Source organism: Pelophylax lessonae, assembly GCF_965119305.1.
Source record: "Pelophylax lessonae genome assembly, chromosome: 6".
Classification (NCBI taxonomy): domain Eukaryota; kingdom Metazoa; phylum Chordata; class Amphibia; order Anura; family Ranidae; genus Pelophylax; species Pelophylax lessonae.
The window spans coordinates 70,145,561-70,169,918 of NC_138773.1; the positions used below are offsets into that span (position 1 = coordinate 70,145,561).

General features: G+C 42.4%; 1 protein-coding gene across 1 annotated transcript in view; it reads left to right on the plus strand.

The window, feature by feature from the left end:
* The window catches only part of CLUAP1 (clusterin associated protein 1), a 223,910-nt gene that overhangs the window by 22,907 nt on the left and 176,645 nt on the right, over positions 1-24,358 (plus strand). The gene's annotated exons all lie outside the window — the stretch shown is intronic.

The following is a 24,358-nucleotide window of genomic DNA, read 5'->3' on the forward strand; positions in this document are numbered from 1 at the left end:
CTGTTCCCCACCGGCTCTAACACTGAGAACTAAGCGATCAAACACCGCTGATTGCTTGGTTTTCAGGGCTCTGTGAGCAGAGAGCTGGTGACGGTAAGTCAGCAGTTCTCTGGGCTGTGGAGGGGGCTGGAGAGGCCGGCTCAAGCTCTCAGCAGCTCAAGGGAGGCTGAGCCGGGTGCCGGTCCAGGCATGTAGGCGGATCCCAACTATATGATTGTGATCTTGCCTGGCTCTGTGACGTCAGCTGACAGCGGGCTTCAGCCCACTGTCTGCTGAAAACGGGTCACAGGAGTACAGAACAAACTGCACTCCTGTGATCCACTGGAGAAGTACAGCCAAACAAGCTTTGGCTGTACTTCACCTTTTTAAAGGTGACCTCTACTTTTATATTACTCCAAACAAGTCCATAAGTCCAAAATATCCCCCCCCCCCCCCCCGCTGCTAACAATACCCCCTTGTACTTGCATTAGAACAGCTGATGAGTTGTCCGGGAGCCAGTGCATATGCTGGCCAGCACCCTGGTCCCTTTTCATACCTAGCTTGGAGGGAGATGGATTTTTTCATTAGGTTCTAAAAAGTAAAGTTGAGCATATGCAGTGCTGTGCTGTGCAGTAAACATGTAATATTCACCAAAGCATGTAAACTAACATTATTGGTAAAGTGCTGGCGCTTGTCACACTTTAACTGCACTTGAAATCAGCTCCTTTCTGCTTGGAAAGAACCTTGGATCATAGGCTCAGGCTTTGCATAAGGTCATGACTTCTGTTTAAGTAACAATTAAGCCCCACCCACTGCCACTCAGTTGACAGATGCCAAAGCCCTTGCTAGTTGCTGAGGTTCTGGAATTTGACTGTTTGACAGGGATGGAGATTGATTCTTAGTGAAAAACCATGTTAGGGCTCTTTCACACGGTCCGCCTCCGTAGGCGGATCCGTGTTGCTCAGCGGGGATCGATCCGCGATCCCCGCTGAGCCGGCGGATGACAGCTCCGTCTCCGCTTGCACAGCGGAGAGGGAGGTGTCTCAGCCCCCGCTGCCCTCTATGGGGGATCGGATGAGAGCGGACCTTTTGTCCGCTCTCATCAGATCCGATCCGATCCGATTACTGAACGGATGGAAAAATAGGGTTTCTATCCGTCCAGATTTCACGCACAGGATCGGATGCGGGTGTCAGCGGAGGTGTCTCCGCTGACATCCACTGCCCCATAGAGCTGCATGGAGGATCCGATCAGATCCGCCTAAAAAACTGACAGGCTGATCTGATCGGATCGCCCGTGTGAAAGAGCCCTTAGTAGCAGTGGTAGTAGAGTCCTCATGACCAAAAGGAACCGATATAAAGACCAGTGCACTTTTTTTGCAATGTTAGTTTTGTGCACTTTGTTATACACTGACACTAGATGGAAATATTAATTTATAATTGTATGACATGTTGGTAATTTTTCTGCCTACATGCACTTTCTCTGCTATTGGCTGCACATCATATTTCAGGGTGGGCTTCCCGAAATTAAGTGCACTTTAAAACATCCTTTTGTCCTCTTCCCCTGACCTAACCCAACCCAGTCCCTCCTTCCCCCTCAATTTTTACCACCTAAAACCTTACCTTATAGGGAATGTTTAGTGATTTAGCACATATTTTCTTTTTGTTTATTTTGGTCAGTACATAAGGATGTTTTCCTTGTAGCTGATGACTATTAAAAATTAGGTCCATACCAGTGCGGTCTTCCTGCAGCCGGTTCTTCTTACTGTTGCGAATCCCCGGCGCTGCTATCTTGGATATGGGAACTAGCTGTGGCTTCCTTAGAAACCACAGCCGACTCCCTACTGCACATACGCGAGCTTCACATTTTGAGTTAACTTTCGCTTTAAGTATTGCAAATTAATAGTTGGTGCATTAATAATATTATGTAGACTTCTATAAACGTCTCAAAATGTAATTGAAAAACAAAAAAAATTGATTCTAAATCATTATAATTGACCCTTTTTGAGGTCAGTCCACCAAGGTGTCATATATTTGTAAATGCCTAGCAGGAGTGAAGACCTGAAATCTTGAGTGGAAAGAACTGGCTACAGATTTCCGGGGATGACACTTTTGTGTGGATTTATCATTAAAAAAATCTAAGGAGGTACAGTTAGTATGTGTGGGCACAGAATGACTGTGAACCTCACCTCCTGTATCTTACGTGCTTCCTTTGTGATCAAATAATATGCATGAGGTTATAAAGAGTCTTGGTACTTTGCAAAGCTTGCTTGTTTCTCAAACCATGATGAATAAAACAAACTACAATAGCTCTTGACCTGTTCCTCTTATTCTGCCCAAATGCATCCCGTGATTTAGTAAAGTGTGTTGAAAGCAAAGTAACAGTTTTTGAAATCCTAAAGAATCGTAATGAGCACATGTTTGCCTGTGCTAGTTAGTGTGTCCTAAAGTGTTGTACCTGGGAGGGTCAAGAATTTTTTATTTTTTTTGGGTCTGATACAGTTAAAAGCACACGTGTGCCATAAAAAGTAAGAATTTTGTTTCTTGCATGCTTTTGATTTAAATGCATGTATATTACCTGGCTCTCCTATAATTTTCTTATTGGGATCCTGTCAACAGACCATTAATTTCAACAGTCTTTCAATCTTTCAATAAGATTATGTGTGAATGTAACATATTTTGGGCATTTGGTTTACCTAAAAAAAACACCTCCCTTGTGTAGACCGCACAAAGTGAAAATTCGGAGAAAACCACTCCTTTGTGTGCCCTGACCCTTATCTGTAAAGATGAATTTCAGGTAGCTGTAAGACAAATAAATGTGGCTCTGCATTCAGCTGCATTCATACCTGATCATTGTGTTTTTGAGTGTTTTTGTCAGCGTTTGTATTTGCATTTTTGTGCCGCGTTTTGAGCCTTGGCGCTTTTTAATTAACCAGTAGAGAAAAATATCATCTGCTACATCATTTGTTTTTCAGCTTTTTCATCCACTTGTATTTAATATTTAATAATTTTTTAACTTTTTTTGTGTAAGGTGTTAAGGGTTCAGGGTTGAAGGTTAGGACTAGGGATTCATTTATTATTATTATTTATTTATTTACTTATTGTTTATTAGGTTAGCGGTTAGGGTTTTATATTAAGGGATAATTTTAGGGTTAGGGGTTAGGCTCCATTCACACCTGGGCGTTTTTGAGCGTTTTTCATCTCCAAAAACGCTAAAAAAAACGTTTCAAAAGGCCCAACAAGTAAAACCCCATTCATTTAAATGGCCCCTGTTCACATCTGAGCGTTTTAACGCCTGAAGAAAAATGCCTGTAGCTGAAAAAAAGTACACAAGCTTCTTTTTGGGCTGATTACCAGCGTTTTTGATAGATGTCAATGCCTGCCTCCAAAAACGCCTGACAATCGTGGTAAAAAAACGCGCGAAAACGCTACGCTCAAGTGTGAATGCAGCCTTAGGGTTATTTATTTTTATTTTATTTTTTCATGATGATTATTTATTTATGCGTTTTAATAATTAGAATTTATTTATTTTTATTTATTGCATTGGTGCAGAAAAATGCTCAAAAACCCGATTCAAGCTACACAAAAAGTTCCAGAACTTTTTTGAGCTTCAGGTGACTTGCAGTGGAGATGTGAATGACCTCCATAGAGAATAATACATTTTTTTCTCTTTTAGTGTTTTGGAGCTTCAAGCTACAAAACGCTGAAGTGTGAATGGGGCCTAATGCATCCATTAAATTCTTTTTTTTTAAATGCAAGCAGTGTATGTCACTGAATTTTGACATGTAGTCAAACTCTACAACAGAGTTCGGACTGGAGATGGGAGAAGCAGTACAGGGAGCCAAACCATTTTGCTGCAGGGCTCCTCAAATGTGGCTAGAACATAGTGATTAGCTTATCAGTTGCTTCTTTCACTGTCTAGTAACAGGGTGGCTTCAGAAAAAAAATCATTGTCTTTTATCCTACCAGACAGAGCTGTGCTGTGAGGCAGAGCTATGTAAATTTCAAGACTAGATGGACAGAAATACAAATCGTTTGGCAACTAAAACAGCATTTATACATGTAGTTAACTGTTTGCCCAGAAATCAGCTTTGACCCAACCCTTAGGCCCTTTTCACACAGGGTGATCCGCTTGCTCAGCAGGGGATCTATCCGAGGATCCCCGCTGAGCAGGCGAATGACAGGTCCATGTCCGCTCCGCTTATGCAGAGTGGACACAGACACAGGCCGCTCTCCTCTTCTATGGGCAGCCAGATGTAAATGGACCGCTTGTCCACTTACACACGACTGCCATTCAATCTGATCCGCTAGATGTAAGGGGAACGTTCCCATCCTTTTTTTTTTTTTTTTGATCGGATAGGATGTAGGTGGGTATAAACGGACACAGATCCATTTACAGCAGCTGCTCCATAGAGAAGAATGGGAGTTCCAGTCAGGTCTGCCTGAAAAAACGGACAGGTGGACCCAATCAGAACGTCCATGTAAAAGGGGCTTTAGGGTGATCCTAACAAGTAACTGCCCCCTCACCTGGGCCCTAAATTGTAATTAACCCCTAAAATGACACTGTAACCCCTATTGCTATAAGGCTAAAGTCTAACCTGTCTTCACTTCAAAAGAACTCATCTCTTGCAGGGAAAAAATAGAAACCGCATGATTGGAGTCTGAAGCAAACCCGACTTCAATTCAACAAGCGTGAGAATTACTTCTATAGTAAAATCACCATGTAAATTTCTAAAGCTGATGCTTGTCTTTCCTAAGAAAAAATAAATGTCATCAAGTCAAGGGGAAACTGATATAAAGTACATTTAATAACTGAGCTAGCATAGCACGGCTGAAATTTTTTTTTTTACAGTACTGTGTTACGAAAAAAAAGGTAATCTGTTATATCTGCTCGCCCACTCTGTTCTCTGAGGTGGATATTTTTGTATTAAAGCGGTGTTCCAGCTGGGGAAAGAAAGTTAAAAGTGAGTAGCTACAAATACTCTAGCTGCTGACTTTTAATATATAGACACTTACCTGTCCAGGGAGCCTGCGATTTTTGCTCGGCTGCCGCCGCCTTTCATTTTAAGGGGAACCGCCAGTGAAGTTTTCGGCTTCACAGCCGGTTCCCTACTGCACATGCGCAAAGCGCGTTGCACTTTCTAATTGGCCAGTGGCGGGGGAAGGAGGAGGGGGGGGTGGACTTTAGAGGGACGGCGCCGGGGTGCCGTCTCCCAGAAGTGGGGAAGTGTACCTGCCAAAAACAGTTACCTGTTCTTCCCTCCCACTGAAAGGTGCCAAAAGTGGCATCGGAGGGGGTGGAGGAATTAGATCAGTGGAAGTTCCATTTTTGGGTGGAACTCCGCTTTAACATTTCAAAATAATTTTAAAAAACCAACTGTTAAACTAAAGTGTAGGCCCAGCATGTGGCCTCATATGCAAAATGCGCTTGTACCATCTACTGGTTACAATGGAATAGGTGTGGGAGCTACTTAGCTATAGTTATAGACATGGGTGACTTAAAGCCTGGTACACACTATTAGTTTTTTCCAGTTCAACCCGCTGAGCTGTTATGTTCTTATATTCTGACAGGGGGACCCCTCCCCCCCACCCACCAGAACACTCCAGTCAGCACTCTCAGCCATTGGCAGATATCTCTGATCCGTAGCTGCTCGGCTTCTGGTTTTCGGCTGGCTTCTGTCGAACTGGCTGGCATACACACGGGCCAAATGTCGGACGTGTTTTATTTTTATTTTTTAATTGGGTGATGTCTGCTGGCATTTGGTTCGTGTGTACAGGGCTTAACATGCTTGATTCAATAATGGTGGTAAGGTGATCTAATGATGAGTACTGAAGACTGAGTTGAATGTACTTTGTGTTAATGCACAAGACTTCATATTAATAGTATAATAATGTTGCATTTTGATATTACAGGCAGTCCATGGGTTACAAACAAGATAGGTTCTGTAGGTTTGTTCTTAAGTTCAATATGTATGCGAGTTGGACCAGGTACATTTTAAAAGTGCAACTCCAACCCCATTTTTTTTTTTTTTTTTTACGTTTTTTGGATAGCATAGGGAAGGGTTAACACCCCTGTAACATTTTGTTTTGCTGTCTGTGCCTCTGTTGAGAAGATTTCACTTTACTTTCTGTTCCTCTGACAATTGGATTTTAAACATTTTTGATTTTCATGGAAGCAAGGATTGGTGATAAAGCTTTAGTGGAGACACGTTTTCTCCATGCTAACTCTTCAAGGAGTGAATTTCCCTTCCTAGGGGTAGATTTCCTCACACTTCCTGTTGTCCCCCTCCGTTTTCTAGTTTGAGTTGTATGCAAGTCGGATGTTTGTATCTCAGGGGCTGCTTGTATTAAGTCTGGGTTCACACTAATGCGGTCTACCGCATTGCATGTCATTTGTACAGGAATCTAAACAGATTCCTGTACAAATGACATGTGAATTCAGTGCGGACCGAAATTGCACCGCATCAATGTGAACCCACCGTAAAGTGATTGTAAAGTCTCGTTTTTTTTTGGTGTCAAAATAACAAACATGTTATGTTATGTTACTTTACAACCACTTTAATGCCCTTCTGCGGCCTAATACAGGGTGTAAAATAAGTATTCAACACGTCACCATTTTCTAGGTAAATATATTTCTAACAGTGCTATTGACATAAAAATTTCACCACGTATCGGTAACAACCCATGCAATCAATATATACAAAGAAACCAAAGCAATTAAGTTCAGAAATTAAGTTATGTGTAATAAAATGGAATGACATGGGGAAAAAGTATTGAACGCATGTAAGGGAGGTGCAAAAAGGCATGGTACGCCAAGACAGTAATTAGAACGCAATCCTGCCCCTTGTCAGTGCAAATTAATATCAGCTGGTTCATTCCCAACTGATGGCCTATAAAAAGGTGTCTCATTACCAAGGTGTCACACAAGAAACATCTGTTGATGGGTATAAGCAAAGAGCTCTCTTTAAGACCTTTACAACTTCATTGTTGCAAAACATACTGATGGCATTGGTTACAGAAGGATTTCTGATCTTCTTAATGTTCCAGTGAGCACTTTTGGGGCCATAATACGAAAGTTAAAACAACATAATTTCCCCAAAAACTCTCCACAACCAGGTGCTCCTCCCAAGATTTCTGGCAGAGGAGTGAAAAGAATTATCAGAAGACGTAAGGACCACTTGTGGAGAGCTTCAGAAAGACCTGGAATTAGCAGGTACAAACAATAAGTATTACACTCAACCACCATGGCCTGTATGCATGCTCACCATGCAAGACTCTATTGCTAAAGAAAAAGCATGTTGAAGCTTGTTTAAAGTTTGCTGCACAAGATTTAGACAAGCTTGTGAAATACTGGAAGAATGTAGTCTGGTCAGATGAGACCAAAATTGAACTCTTTAGATGCCATTATACACCCCATATTTGGAGGTCAAATGGCACATCACCCCAAAAACACCATACCATCAGTAAAGTTTGGAGGTGGGAACATCAATGTGCGGGGCTGTTTTTTTAGCATACTGTACTGGCAAACTCCATATCATTGAAGGAAGGTGAATGGAAAAATGTACCAAGACATTCTTGATAGAAATCTGCAGCCATCTACGAGGATGATGAAGACGAAACGAGGGTGGACATTTCAGCAGGACAATGATCCCAAACACAAAGCCAAGGAAACTCTCAATTGGTTTCAAAGAAAGAAAATAAAGCTGCTAGAATGGCCCAGCCAATAACCTGACTTGAATCCAATAGAAAATCTATGGAAAGAACTTAAGATCAGAGTTCATAGAAGAGGCCCTCGGAACCTTCAAGATTTGAAGACCTGTTTTGTGTGGAAGAATGGGCCAAAATCACACCTCAGCAATGCATGTGACTTGTTCCTCCATACAGGAGGCGTCTTGAAGCTGTCATTACCAACAAAGGATTTTGTACGAAGTATTAAATACATTTCACTTAGCGTGTGCAATACTTTTATCCCAGTGTCATCCCATTTTATTTCATTTAACTTCATTTCTGAACTTATTTGTTTTGGTTTCTATGCATTGATTGAATGGGTTGTTATCGACCTGTGATGAAAATTTCATGTCAATAGCACCTTTAGAAATATATTTACCTAGAAAAATGGTGACGTGTTCAATACTTATTTTACCCACTGTATTAATGTAGAATTTCAGGCTATTCCTAACTATGCTTAAACCTGCTTTCACACCCTTGTAAATACTATTCTAAATAGCCTGTAAAAGGAAGACGCTTATACCTACCTATTTTCAGGGCTCTCTGTCCAGTCACATGATCATCCATCAGCAGCGGCTTCAGGGGAGAGGTGGAACAGCCGACAATGGATGCTCCCTAGCAAGCTTATGGGTGACGTCACGGCACAGGTATTTCATCTGTTGTCGGCGATCTCTCCTTTCCCCTGAAGCTGGACATTGAGTGATCACATGTTAGGACCAGATTGCCTTCAGAATAGTCTGCAAGCACTGATCGGATGCTGGTCAGCTGCTGGTTTTCAAGGCTGCTGTACACCCTAGCCGAATGTCAGCTGGTTTCTGTTGAACCCATGTGTACCTGTCTTAAAGCTGTGCATTAGCATCAAAAAGAGAATGGTATTGACAAGCTATATAGCCTGGTGCAGTTTTTGAATGTCAGGATCAAACTTATAAATACACACCAGTTGGATTTTGTGAACCAATTTACTGTCCATGTAAAGCATTTATGTCTAACAGGAATACATTTTGAATTTCTGCTTGCATAAATCTAGGTTCACACTTTTGTGTCTGCATTTTCCTGCGTTTTTTTGTGAGTTTTCGATGCACGTTGAATTGTTGATGCACATTTTACCTTAAGAGTCGGTTCACACTAAGGCGACACGACTCTGTACTTCTTGTGCATTGCCATGCACCACGACTTCGGAGCGACTTGCAGGGACTTCACATAATGGAAGTCTATGCAAGTCGCTCCGAGGTCGCCCCGAAGTAGTACAGGACCCTTTTTCTAAGTCGGAGCGACTTTTGTCGCTCCTATTAGAACGGGTCCTGTAGCGGTCAATGGACCGCGAGGGACCGCGACTTGTCAGGCTGACAAGTAGCCCGACAAGTCGCGCTAGTGTGGACCGGCTCTGAATCTTACTGTGTTGTTTAAATTATGCGTTCTTTTGTTTGACCAATAAATAAAAATGTATCCTTTATACATATTCATTGAATGTTTTAAAAGAAGTATAGTAATGTTTAGCTAACTGTATAGAAAGTTTGATGTTTGACCTAAAGCTTTGTAAAATAAGTTACATTGCAGTTTCCAATAAATATACTTGAGTATGTTATTTATGGGAACATGGTTTTTCAATCAAAGTGGTCCACCTTGCTGTAAAAACACTACAGGAAGCCATTCAGAGCTAAGGCATAATTCACAGAGCTAAGTACAGTACTACAGAGTGCAAGAAATAAAAAGTACATAAAATTTTAGGCCCCCCTAGCGTCTTCTAAAAATGTACGTTGTTATAGATTTTAGAATAGAATTTTGGTCTTTTCATACTGGAACAACATGTGTGTTGCCTTTGTGGTCGCTAACATTGGTGCAAAGTGACTTCTGGTCATTGGGCTCTTTCCATCTATAAGCACGTGACTGACCTCCATTGTTTTATGACAAAGAAATGGCAGGGATGAAGACTGGATCTCTCAGAGAAACCTCTTAGAGCTGAGGTATGTTTCTGGACTATCCTGTTTGGTTCACATAATATTACAGTGCTTCAGGTTTACAGTTTTATTTTGACACACCTTATTTTCTATTTTTTTACTGTTTTTGACATATTCATATTTTGGAAGAAATTACAGTGAGTTTTATTTTTTATGTTTTATTTTTGCTTTTTTGGGGTGCTAGTTTTGATATTCGTGCATGTATATAAATAATCTTTATAATTCTCCTCCTATTTACATTATACACAGGTATAATGTGAAAAATTAATGGTGTTAGTCTCTCGCTCTAATAGACTTGGTAAAGTGCTATGTGACAATTAATAGAAATATTAGAACTGCTGCAACTTATACTATACTAAAATCATCAAATCAGTGCAATACATCAAAAACCATACACCAAGTTGCGCAAGATTATTGATAAATATAAATAAATATGTAAAAAATCAGTATATCATATACAAGAAAAATATAATATAGCTGTGCAAAATTTGCATGTAAATATAATATAGCTGTGCAAAATTTGCATGTAAACAAACTCAAAGTAGTGGACACACACAGTGAACATAAAATTAAAGTCCCGTAATGTGCTTAAAGCGATCAAAATGCCTAAAAACGGGCAGAAAGTCGCTATAAAGTGTAATCCAAGTTCCAAAATAAATCACTAAATAACAAGTGCTCCTGAAACAGTGATCCTTTCAGTCATTGAAATCCTATTTGGACTCTCCAGGTGTGGTTCCAGTGAATCAAACTCAAATCACCTTAATAAACCACCACCAATGTGCACACCAACTTCCATTGGATGGTTCCTTACCAGAAATAGTCCCCCCCCCCCCCCCCCATTCTCATGGTGTGGGCAAAAGCGTTTTGGGAATAGCAGTATCAGTAATTCTCTCCAGGTTAGAATACACTCAGAGGGACCTCTTATGCATGATTCCCATTGTAATGTTCTGGTACCTTTGGGTACCCTAATTACTCTTTCATAAGTGTATGCGCCCCACCATTCTCTTTTGGTAAGGTGCGCATACACCTTTAAGACTGATGCTGTCATCACTGAGCGCCGGACTGGATGGCTATTTAGATCGCCGGCTCTCACTCACATGTGTTCGTTCAAACTGCTTTGTGCCTTGATGCTAACCTGTCTTGAAGCTCTCATGCTTGCAAGCATACCTCGCTGTCGGAACCACGCTGCGCTGATCCCTGTATCCCGCTACCGGATCATCCGCTCTTGCCGAACCTCTCCTCTGCTACATTGCTATTAGTGATAAGTACCCCACAGGGGAAACCTCTATAACCTTTATACTAAAGTTTACACTATCTAGCTCTGCATACTAAGGACTATTACTACATCTGCATTATCTAAGATTGCTAGCTCTTGAGCCTACTACCACCTGTTCTTGCACTGGGTTGATCTCTCTTGTATGTCCACCTGCTACTCTGTCATCTACTACCATACATGATTGCTAAACCTATCTGCATCCCATCTGCTACTATCTTACTTTCAAGAACATTTCCTTTCAAGTGTCTGCCATCTACCATCCCTACCCAACCTGTCTCTTCAGCCTATCATCACTGTGTTACTATATACATAAGTCACTCTAGGAAACATCTTATTGAGTGTGTGTATTTACTTGCTGAATTGAGATCATCCACACATGATGAGTCATTGAGAGTTGGGAATGGTGTCTCAGCGTTTCTCTACATGACTACTGAAGTGGAATATTTCTGCAGCTGAAAATCCACATCATACGTAAAACGCAGGAGCGTTACAGATTGAACGAACCACAAATGGATTCAGCAGAAATAACCACTCAGATGACACAATTAAAACAGCAAGTAACTGCGTTAATACACGCACTTGCTGAATTAAAAGAAGACAATCAGGCTCTGTCGCAGCAGGTAATTAGACTGACACAACTTACCACTGCTCAGTCCCCTGAACCCAAGATAAATCCTCCTTTGGTATTTACAGGCGATCGCAAAAAATTTCGCGAATTTAAAAACGCATGTGAGTTACTTTTCTTGCTAAAACCCCGTACCTACCTTACTGATCACATTAAGGTTTGTACTATTATTTCTTACCTAACAGGCGATCCTCGGGCCTGGGCAGACTCTCTTTTTGAGAAAAACGACCAGCTTCTCAACTCCTACGCCTTGTTCCTAGCAGAACTCACTAGCCTATATGATGATGATCCCAATAGGCAGAGTACTGCCGATCTTCAATTAAGATCCTTGAAACAAGGTAGGAGACCTGTAGAAGACTTTGTCGCAGAATTCAAGAGATGGACCCTTGATTCAGAATGGAATGATGCATCTCTGAAAACCCAATTTAGGCTTGGCCTATCAGAGGCCGTTAAAGACGAGCTCGCCCGAGCGGATCTGCCAAAAACCCTGGATGCATTGATACAACTCAGTATCACCATAGATAGAAGACTACGAGAAAGAAAGGCTGAGAAAATGGGAATGCCATTATCCAGTTCTTCTCGGATTTCGGCCGTTGACCCCGTTCCTATGGAGATAGGAACCATACGCCCACCTCTATCAACTATGGAAAGAGCCAAAAGACGATCTGGTAATCTCTGCTTGTACTGTGCATCCCCGGATCACAAGATAAACGTCTGTCCCCATGTCTACAAAAAGAAGGGTGAGTGTTCACATGTCCTCCTAGGGGGATTGACAACTTCAATCACTAACCCTTACCTTTCTGTTTGCTTAACATTACAGTGGGACCAGAACAGGATTACTACTAAGGCCATGATTGACACAGGATCTTGTGGAAATTATATTGACATACGTTTTGCTGCTTTAAATAAAGTTCCTATTATTTCTAAACTTAAACCTGTCTCAGTAAGTCTTATTAACGGTGTTCCTTTATCCTCTGGTCCGATCACTGATCAGACACAGGCACTCCTAGTCACTACTAACGGGTCTCATATGGAGACCACTACCTTCAATCCAATACCTTCACCCCACTTTCCCATTGTGTTGGGACTTCCCTGGTTGCACACACATCAACCAACCATAGATTGGAAGGAACGGACCCTGGCCTTCCTCTCTTGCTATTGCGAGAGTACGTGTAACCTCCCGTCTTTCGGGAAGATCCTGTCTGTGGTGACAGATGAGATTGCACCACTATGTTATCAGGATCTCTCTGAGGTTTTTCTTGAGAAAAATGCTCAAGCACTACCTCCCCATCGAGACTATGATTGTAGCATTGATCTACTCCCAAATAGCAAATTGCCGTTTGGTCATGTTTATCCTCTTTCACAGGATGAACTTTCCCATCTCAAAGACTATTTGGATGAGAATTTGAAGAAAGGTTTTATTAGACCTTCCACTTCTTCCACAGCAGCAGGACTCTTTTTTGTCCGCAATAAGGACTCAAGTCTCAGGCCTATCATCGACTATAGGCAATTGAATGCTATTACAATAAAAGATCGCTATCCTCTACCGCTTATCCCTGAGCTCATTGAGCAGGTGCGTGGAGCTACCTATTTTTCAAAATTGGATCTGAAAGGAGCATACAATCTCATTCGAATCCGTGCTGGACACGAGTGGAAGACTGCATTCAGAACCAGATACGGATTGTTCGAATATCTTGTAATGCCATTCGGGCTATGCAACGCCCCTGCAGTTTTTCAACGATTTATAAACGATATTTTCAGAGACTTACTAGATGTCTGTGTTGTGGTATATCTGGACGATATACTTATATATTCACGATCCCTGTCTGAACACATAAGACATGTAAGACTAGTATTATCGAGATTGCTTGCACACAACCTTTATGTGAAACTGAAAAAATGCTTGTTTCATAAAGAAGAGGTACTGTTTCTAGGCTACATCATATCCAAAACAGGAATCGAGATGGACATGAGTAAGATATCCTGCATTCAGGATTGGCCTACACCAACCACACCAAGGCGCTACAGCGATTCCTTGGATTTTCGAATTTCTACAGGAAGTTCATCAGAAACTTCTCTGCCATTGTGAGACCCCTCACACAGCTCACTAGCATTAAAAAAACATTCAAATGGTCAGATGAAGCAAATAAAGCTTTTCACCTGTTAAAGACAAGGTTTACTTCTGCTCCCATATTACGCCATCCAGACCCATCCCTCCAATACACTCTGGAAGTAGATGCGTCAAACATGGCAGTAGGGGCAATACTCTCCCAACGACCAACTCACACTTCACCACTTCATCCAGTCGCCTTTTTTTCTAAATTCCTAAGCAGTCCAGAGATAAATTACCCCGTGGGTGAAAAGGAACTGCTTGCTATAAAATTGGCTCTGGAGAATTGGCGACATCTACTCGAAGGAACCCAATTACCAATACTTATATACACGGACCATAAAAATCTCCAATATCTTCAGACTAACAAAACTCTCTCTCACCGACAGGTACCATGGTCACTATTCTTTCTAAGGTTTAACTTCCTAGTGACCTACACACCTGCAGATAAGAACAAAAAGGTGGATGCACTATCACGACTAACTGAAGAAAACTACTTCGAAATCCCTTACGTTCCTATAATACCTCACAAAAGCATTATTGGAGTTGTCCGTTCCTTGAAGGAAGAGGTTTTGCATGGTATAAGTTTGGATTCACCCCCACCACAACTAAATACTGATGCAGAAGGCTTCCTCTACTACAACGACAAACTTTACATACCACCTACCATACGCACCAAGATCTTGGAATTATCGCATGATGTGCCTATGGCAGGACATATGGGTATGACAAAGACTCTTAAGCTGATTACCAGACAATTCTGGTGGCCTGACATGAAAACATCTATACAAAAATTCGTCTCTTCATGCAATGTCTGTGCCAGGTCCAAAATTGACACTACGAGACCATCCGGTCTACTATGCAGTCTACCAATACCCCAAACTCCATGGGAAGTTGTGTCCTTGGACTTTATCGTGGAATTGCCTCCTTCCAAAGGATTTAATACCATCTTAGTGTCAGTGGACCATCTGACAAAAATGGCACATTTCATTGCTATTCGCAGACTACCTTCGTCCAAACAAACGGCAGAACTCCTGATGAAACATGTCTTTAAGTTACATGGTATCCCAAAAACTCTTCTGTCTGACCGTGGATCACAATTTATTTCCAAGTTCTGGCAAGAACTATGTCACATACTACGGATCGAGCGGAAGCTCACTTCTCCTTACCATCCGCAGACCAACAGACAGACTGAAAGAGTCAACCAATGCATCGAGCAATATTTACGTTGTTACACTTCTTACCAACAGGATGATTGGGTGGATCTTCTCCCTCTGGCAGAATTTGCCTACAACAACGCAACCCACAGTACGACCAAGCAGAGTCCGTTCTACTTGAACTATGGGTTTCATCCCTCTATTCTTCCACCACGCATCCTTCCTTCAAATAACCCAGTAGCCTCAGACTATCTTACCCAAATAAAGGACTCTCTGGGTTTGCTTAATACTACCATTGCACACGCTCATAGTCAACAAAAGAAGTACTATGATCTTCGCAGAATACCTTCTCCTCAGTACGCTATCGGGGACCTCGTTTGGCTCTCAACAAAAAATTTAAGACTGAAAATCCCTAGCAAAAAGCTTGGACCTCTGTTCTTGGGACCTTTCCCAATCAAGAAACTTATTGGAAAAGCTGCAGTACAGCTTACATTGCCAATAGACCTCAAAATACATCCCATTTTCCATGTGTCGCTACTGAAGCCACATGTTCCTGACCAAGGAATAAGGCCTACTATCCCACCTCCTCCTCCTGTACAAGTTGAAGGTGGAGAAGAATATGAGATAAAAGAGATTCTGGATTCTCGTATCCACAGAGGAAGACTTCAGTACTTGGTCCGATGGAAGAACTATGGGCCCCAAGACGACACCTGGCTAAACACCTCTGACATACATGCCTCTAGATTAGATTAATCCGCAATTTTCATGCGAAGTACCCAGACAAACCAGCTCCAGAGGCCTTCAGGAGCCGGCCTTAAGGGGGGGGTACTGTAATGTTCTGGTACCTTTGGGTACCCTAATTACTCTTTCATAAGTGTATGCGCCCCACCATTCTCTTTTGGTAAGGTGCGCATACACCTTTAAGACTGATGCTGTCATCACTGAGCGCCGGACTGGATGGCTATTTAGATCGCCGGCTCTCACTCACATGTGTTCGTTCAAACTGCTTTGTGCCTTGATGCTAACCTGTCTTGAAGCTCTCATGCTTGCAAGCATACCTCGCTGTCGGAACCACGCTGCGCTGATCCCTGTATCCCGCTACCGGATCATCCGCTCTTGCCGAACCTCTCCTCTGCTACATTGCTATTAGTGATAAGTACCCCACAGGGGAAACCTCTATAACCTTTATACTAAAGCTTACACTATCTAGCTCTGCATACTAAGGACTATTACTACATCTGCATTATCTAAGATTGCTAGCTCTTGAGCCTACTACCACCTGTTCTTGCACTGGGTTGATCTCTCTTGTATGTCCACCTGCTACTCTGTCATCTACTACCATACATGATTGCTAAACCTATCTGCATCCCATCTGCTACTATCTTACTTTCAAGAACATTTCCTTTCAAGTGTCTGTCATCTACCATCTCTACCCAACCTGTCTCTTCAGCCTATCATCACTGTGTTACTATATACATAAGTCACTCTAGGAAACATCTTATTGAGTGTGTGTATTTACTTGCTGAATTGAGATCATCCACACATGATGAGTCATTGAGAGTTGGGAATGGTGTCTCAGCGTTTCTCTACATGACTACTGAAGTGGAATATTTCTGCAGCTGAAAATCCACATCATACGTAAAACGCAGGAGCGTTACACCCATAGGGTTAATATGGAAGAAAGAAAAAACTCTCCTCGCGTGATACCGTTTTAAACTGACAGATTTATTAAAATAATCCTTCTCCCATTGCACTTACATTAAAAACATTTAAACAGCACATTGATAAATCCACAATAGCAAGTAGCGGTGCACCGATCTGATATTAGGATCGGATATCGGCCTTGATACTGCCAAAATAGCTGGGTTGAATAAAATTAACAGGTCCACGGGCCGATCCGGTTTAGTCGCAGCAGAGCTTACCGCGGTGTCTGCTGAGTCCCGATGTAACGTTAGAAAACCATACCTCGTTAGAATTCCATACCATCGTCACTTCCTGACAGAAACAGCTGAGCAGCGTAGCAGCGCGCATGCTCAGAGCCCCGGATACATCATTGAACAGCAGAGAAGTTGACAAGTGCGCATGCTCGGAGGGAATGAAATTATCACGGTAGTGTCTGTAATGTTATACTTGCGGCGGTTACATAAAAACAGTTCGGCTGCAACATGGGTCATCTCCGCTCCTATCCCTGTCACTTCCCAGAGGTTGGCTACTAAATATAAAAGCGGCGGCGGGTGTATGAAATGTAGATGACGGAGATGTTGGCTCCGTGATCCGCTTTTATATTTATTAGCCGAGATCAGGGAAGTGACACTGGTAGTAGTGGACATGGCTCATTTTGCAGAGGAGCTGTTTTAATGTAACGGCGGCAAGTGTAACGTTACACACACTACTGTGATAAATCCATACCCTCCGTAGGTGCACCGGAAGTGACGAGGGTATGGTTTTCTCGCGGTATGGTTTTTTCACGGAACACCGGCTCAGCCGTCACATACTTGCACGGAGCCGCTACTTCCTGTATAGGTCCGGCTCACAGGCGGAGTAATATCAGATGCACTCCGCCTGTGAATGGAGAAGCCATACTCAGGAAGCAGAAGCTTTGCTCTGTACTGCACCTGCATGCTTCCCGGGCTCAGCCAGACAGACAGACACAGTGCCTACAAGCAAATCCCTGCAAGTACTCTTATTGCTATTACTGTATACTGTGTGTATATGTATGTATGTATGTATGTATGTATATATATATATATATATATATATTATGGTGTGTGTGTATGTATGTATGTGTATGTATGTATGTGTGTGTGTGTGTGTGTGTGTGTATATATATATATATATATATATATATATATATTTCTCAAGTTCAGCTGCTATGTTGTATGTTGCATTTTAAATTCCTGTTTGCAGGATTTTGCATTTCATATTTTTTACATGTTTACTGTTTGATATGTTCAAGCAATAAACTGTTTATTTATTTTTTTCTTGTGGCTACATTTTATTCTTTTTAATTTTGAGTTTGATTACATATATTTTAGATTTTGAATGCACAATTGCTATAACAAAACAATAGTTCTGGATCGGTATCGGCAGATACACAAAGCCAGGCATCGGTATCGGTATCGGGACTAGAAAAGTCAGATCGGTGCACCCCTAATAGGAAGTGCAGCGCCCCAGTGGTCCTTACCACCTCCACGCTGGTTGACAGACTATGGATGCCGTCCTCCACTGCCTTCACAAGTACTTGTGGTTTGCCGTATAGCCATGCTCCAATGCGTTTCGTCACTTCTGACTTCGACACTGGGGGTGACGAAGTCGGCCAGCTTAGTTATGGATGAAGTTTGAAAGGATCAGAACTGCTGTCTGGTTTTTAAGAGTGGTGCATGGGAGAAATACAAAATAACCATCAATCGCCCTCGGTCTGGAGCTCCATGCAAGATTTCACCTCCTGGGGTAAGGATGATCGTGAGGAAAGAGAGGGATCAGCCCAGAACTACATGGGAGGAGCTTGTGATTGATCTCAAGGCAGTTGGGACCACATTCACCAAACAAACCATTGGTAACACAATACTCCGCCATGGATTGAAATCCTGCAGTGCACTCAATTTATAACATTTGCATCCATGTGTTTGTTTTTTTTTTTTTTTTCTGGATTTTTGGTTGACATTCTGTTACTATCATTTAAAATACACCTATGATAAAAATTATAGACCCTTCGTTTCTTTGTAAGTGGGCAAACTTAAAAAATCTGCAGGGGGTCAAATAATTATTTCCCCCACTGTATTTATCTTTTGGTGATCAAACCATTTGCAGTAGCTAATTCTTGAACAGAAATTGAAGTATATGGTAAGGGGTTTATATAACATGATTGTTTAACCACTTAAGGACCACCCCACCTCCGTAGGACCCTTTTTTGTCCTCCTCCTGAAAGGATTATGGTCAAATCTTACCTCATAAAGTTTCCCGATTCAGGCCTGGTGGTCTGCACGTTGGATCCGGTGGTGTCCCCTTCATGTCCAGCATGCCCTAGCTATTAGCGGGGTAGGACACGTGCGTGGAGTCAGTTGTCAGAAGAGCTTACAAACCTGGCCAATGGCAGGCAAAGCGACATGGCCAATCATCCCAGCTATTAGCGGGAGGCCCATTATTACGCCCCATCGTGTGTGCAGCCGCGGTGTCCGTATGGTCCAAGGTCTGGTCGTGGAAGTGGTGATGTACCCTGCTTTACATTCTATGGCAGCAGTTTGTTTTTTTTATATTCTCCTGTTTGGTCTAGTTCGGCTGTGATGGTGAGTGGCGCTACCACCATGCACAGATCTGTTTGTGCATTAAAATGCAATTGACGTAAGGTAATACTTCAGAAAAAACAGTGTTTTAAACATAGACCGTGTTTGTTGAAAAGTGCACTGTGCTAAAATATGGGGTCTTCCCCTTGTGCTGTGTTCAAAAACACTTTATAAGAACACTGTGTTTAAAAGATATTACAAATATCGTGAATATCAAAAAGTGCACTGTGCTGAAGTATTATAGTGCCAGCATGCTGGATGACAATTCCAGATGCTGTTAATATTCTAATAGTGAACAGTTGTTATAAATTGTGCACATTTAAGGACTGCTGCAAATACATAAAAGTGTTAAGTGCTAAAGTAAATGGTGCAAATAAATAAAAAAAGAAAAAACGTGCTTTAAACTTTTTATTGTGATATCCAAGGGGTGAGTAGATAGGTAGATAAATGAATGTTAGGGTGTCAACAAATAGGGTGATGAGTACCAGCCTTTCATGGGTGTGTCACCCTCTGGTCCTGTGCTTGAGGTGCAAGTGCTAGTACCTGTGGCCCCACAAGGTAAAGCACTTACCGCACTGTCTCGCCTGCTGTAAGTGTTAGACTGGTGGGTGAGACTCGGCTGGTGGGTGAACTTGGCGTTCCTTAATAGATATCCCACTGTAGCTATAGAATCAATATACAAAAAGAAAAACCTCCATTGCGTAGTATATCTGTATAATAGGGAAACAATAGCATAGACTCACTATTGAGGAAGTTCACGATCAGCTTCTGGGTGTCCGGCCGCCTCGGCGCTTCTGCGTTCCATGGTCCGGAACCACTCAAACGGAAGTGACAAGTGACGCTGTGTCTCCGTCCTACGCGTTTCGTCACCACAACGTCATCTGGAGCGGCGCCATCTTACGCTACTCCCGGTGATTAAATAGGCCTCCGTATCCTGGTAACCAGTATGTTTACCTCCGCCATATTGAATCCTATTGAAGCCTGTCGGCAGCCATATTAGTACGTAATCAACGTAGTACGTATCATACAGGTGTTATAGAGACTAGAAAAAAAAAAATAGAATAAAATTGCTTTGGTATTTATTGAGGTAGAAATTAAAATTTAAAACTCCCTACGGGAGTGCATGATGCTAAAACGACCAAAAAATGAAGATATGTGAACGCTGGAAATACTGAAAAATACTAAAAATTACTTCAAAGTAGCTTACTTTACATGGAGGAAACGTCTAAGTAAGCAGTTGGGTTAGAAATGGAGGGAACCCCCACCTCACATCTGCTTGGGAGTGGGGTCTGCTTGTCTGGGTTGTCATATATGTTTAATGGGAGCGTATTGGGAAAATTACTTGTGGGGGCGATAATGTGGATTTAAAATGCTTATATAAAAAATGATACAAAAAATTATGTAAGAAAATTCTCTGTATAAAAAATTGAGGATAAAAAGAAAAAGAGGATAAAAAAAAAAACTTGAATAAGAGAGGCTTTAAACCCATTATTGTTCAAAAATCCGTAATGAAACAGTTTAGGTCAATGTCTATGTTAAGGCCTTCGGGCTGGAGGGTTTGCAAGAAATATATCCATTTTGTTTCATTGCGTGATATGTTGATTTTCTTGTTACTGCCCCTCCAGTCTCCCTTGATTTTGTCAATGGCATAAAAAATCATTACTGAGGGGTCTTGGGAATGTGCTATTTTAAAATGACGTGACAGGCTGTGTTTATCAAAGCCCTTTCTTATGTTTTTTTATGTGTTCCCTTATTCTAATGAACAGTGGTTGGGTGGTTCTACCCACATACTGTAACCGACAGGGACATTCAATCACATATGTCACGTGTGTGCTTGTACAGGTAATTGTCTCTTTAATTTTATACTCTCTGCCCATGGCCGTAGACTGGAATGTAGTTTTTCTCCTGTCCTGTCCCTTGTTGGTCCTGCACGGTAGGCATTTTTTACATCTGAAAAAACCTTTTAAATTGCAAACCCTCCAGCCCGAAGGCCTTAACATAGACATTGACCTAAACTGTTTCATTACGGATTTTTAAACAAAAATGGGTTTTAAGCCTCTCTTATTCAAGTTTTTTTCTTTTTATCCTCAATTTTTTATACCAATTTTTTATACAGAGAATTTTTTTACATAATTTTTTGTATAATTTTTTTATATAAGCATTTTAAATCCACATTATCGCCCCCACAAGTAATTTTCCCAATACGCTCCCATTAAACATATATGATGGGGGGGCGTGGCTACCACGCAGCGCGATGGACGTCTGACCCTGCTGCTCCGCTCATAGACCGGGACCCACCGCCTCATACGGAGCTCCATCGCCACATCACGGCCGACATCCACCCTCAGGAGTGTCCCTACACCACGCGGAAGCTCTCTCATTTCTTCCTCCCGGCGGGTCGCGGCCTACTAGAGCTGCACGATTCTGGCCAAAATGAGAATCACGATTTTTTAGCTTGGAATAAAGATCACGATTCTCTCACGATTCTCTGTGTAACAAAAAAAAAATTGGGATAACTTCACTGTTACGTTTTTTTTTTATTCATTAAAGTCTATTAATTGCGTTTGAAAGACTGCTGCGCAAATACAGTGTGACATAAAATATTACAACAATCGCCATTTTATTCTGTAGGGTCTCTGCTAAAAAAAATATATAAAATGTTTGGGGGTTCTAAGTACTTTTCTAGCAAAAAAAACTGATTTTAACTTGCAAGCAACAAATGTCAGAAAAATCCAGTCTTTAAGAGGTTAAACTTCCTTTCTCCCTGGCAGAGGGAAGAAAAAGATACAATGTAATCACTTTTGTTTATAGTTACTGGGAGACTATGCTGATAGTGTTTGCCAGGAGGCTTTTTTTTTTTTTTTTCCCCACAGCTGTTCTCTCTGCTATGCAGCTATGCAAAGAATCGAGCATATCTCAGGGTTAGATCGTCAGGAGGGGTGAATCGAGATCGCGATTTTCATACGATTAATCGTGCAGCTCTACGGCCTACCTCAAAATGGTGTCGAGGCCTCCTCACCAGCGTCCTCCCGCGTCTCTCCTGCTTCCGCCCGTGCCCCGGGATCACCCCAGGGTTCCTCTACAAGATCCCCGGATGCCTCTACACCGCTCTCCAGGAGCCCGGCGAAGTCCAAACCAAGGATGGACACGGATCAGCACAGGGACAAGGTGAGCCCCTCATGATTCCCTGGATGACACCAGGGAGCTCAGCGCCACTATTGATGCCTTTCCACCACCAATCAACCCCTCTCAGACACGGCACTCAAGGACATGTTTGTCTCACTCAGAGCTACCATGCATGCTGACATGATGGTATGCATGCGCTCCTTTAAGTCTGAAGTAACTGCACTGGGGGGGGGGAGAGTGGATCATGTAGAGACTAAGATGGAGGAATTTGCATCCTCCCACAACTCCTTAATTGATGTATGCAATGAACATATCGATGAAGTCGCATGGCTGCGCTCAAAAGTCGCAGACCTTGAGGATAGCTGCGGGGGGTCCCTGAATCAGTACTGCCAGCCCAACTACCGCGATATGCTAAAGACCTCATGCAGGCATACTTCCCTGAGCTCTCTGACATGGATCTGCTTATTGACAGGATTCACCGCCTACCTAAACCTCCTCATCTCCCTGAAAATGTTCCCAGAGACGTCATAATGAGAATACATTTTTTTCATGTCAAGGAACAATTTGCATCAGCTTTTAGGAGAAATCCTCCTCCTTCTGAAGGGCACTCCCGCCTTCAAGTCTTCCCTGACTTGTCTCAGCACACTATGATGCAACGCAAAGCACTCCTACCTATCACCAAAGTGCTTCGTAACTACGCTATTGTGTACAGATGGGGGTACCCCACAAAACTTACTATCACCAAGGATGGTTGCTCCGTGGTAGTCACCTCTTTGGAGGAGGGCTTGGCTCATTTGCGAGAATGGGATCTCATCCCTCTTTCTTCTCCTCCCTCTGAACCCTCTGCTGCTCCCATCCAGCACCTACAACCCGACTGGCAAGTGGTGTCGCATAAAAAGAAATCCAAAAAGAAGAACACTTGAGCTCCTGTTCACTTTTACATTTAAATCCCTACACTGGGTCCTGGCTCCCTGATGAGCTTCTTTCCCACGAAGTTCCCCTCCGCTTCAGATGTGCAGTTTTTCTGCAGATGGATTCCCCTTGGAACCCTCCTTTTTTTAACGAACTGTTCTCTCCATTGTTTTTCCCTGTTTGTGTTTCTCCTTTCTCCCTCTCCCTATCTGATCTACAGATGCTGGAAGCTTCTGCTATCAAGATGATAACCCCTGCTGAGAACTGCCACCTGTCGTGCTTTCAAGCTACCTCCCACACAAACGCTTTGCCTTTACCTGTTGTCTCGCTGGTTCTGGTAAGACATCCCGATCCGGACGCCAGATTTTTGATCCTGGTAGCTGAAATTAACAACAAACTGTACACTATTGTGTCCCTATACGCCCCCAATATGGGTCAGCTTCGCTTTCTGAAGCGACTGTTTCACAAGATCAACGCAGTACGTAAGGGATAGTTGATTGTATGTGGGGACTATAACCTTACAGTTGATCCTACCTAAGACTCCTCCTCCAAGAGCCCCCGCCCTCCACCTAACTTATGTTTGGAGATGCCAACACCCCTCCGAGAGGGATTTTACCTTTTAATTTCTCTAGACATAATATGTATTCACAAATTGATATGATTTTGGTAGACAGGCTCTTGCTCCAGACGGTGTCCTCCTCCACCACCATCCATGACATAACGTGGTCAGACCACGCATCGGTCTCAGTAGGGGTGGTGGAGGGGAACACCCCTGGAGCCGCATACCTTTGGAGGGCAAACTCGCACATTCTCCAGCTGCCTGAACATATTCCTCTGATCACAAAACGGTTGCAGGAATATTTTGATATTAACAGTACCTCAGTTTCTAGCACTTTCTCGCTGTGGTGTGCCCACAAGGCATATATCAGAGGTGTTTTACTGCAATTAAGTGCTAGGGTTAAGAGGCGGAGGACAAAGGAAGTTGACGACCTTCTTTCTCAAATTCGATGCTTAGAGCTCCAAAATAAACAATCTCCCGAACCTGCCCTATCTGACCGACTCACGCAGTTACGCTGTGATTTGAGAATTTCCCTTCTTGGGCAATACAATAAACACATCACTGCATTAAAACTATCCCACTACTCTATGGGCAACAGAGCTGGCAAACTTCTGGCCCAGAGGCTTAAAGAACAACGCCGGAAAACTA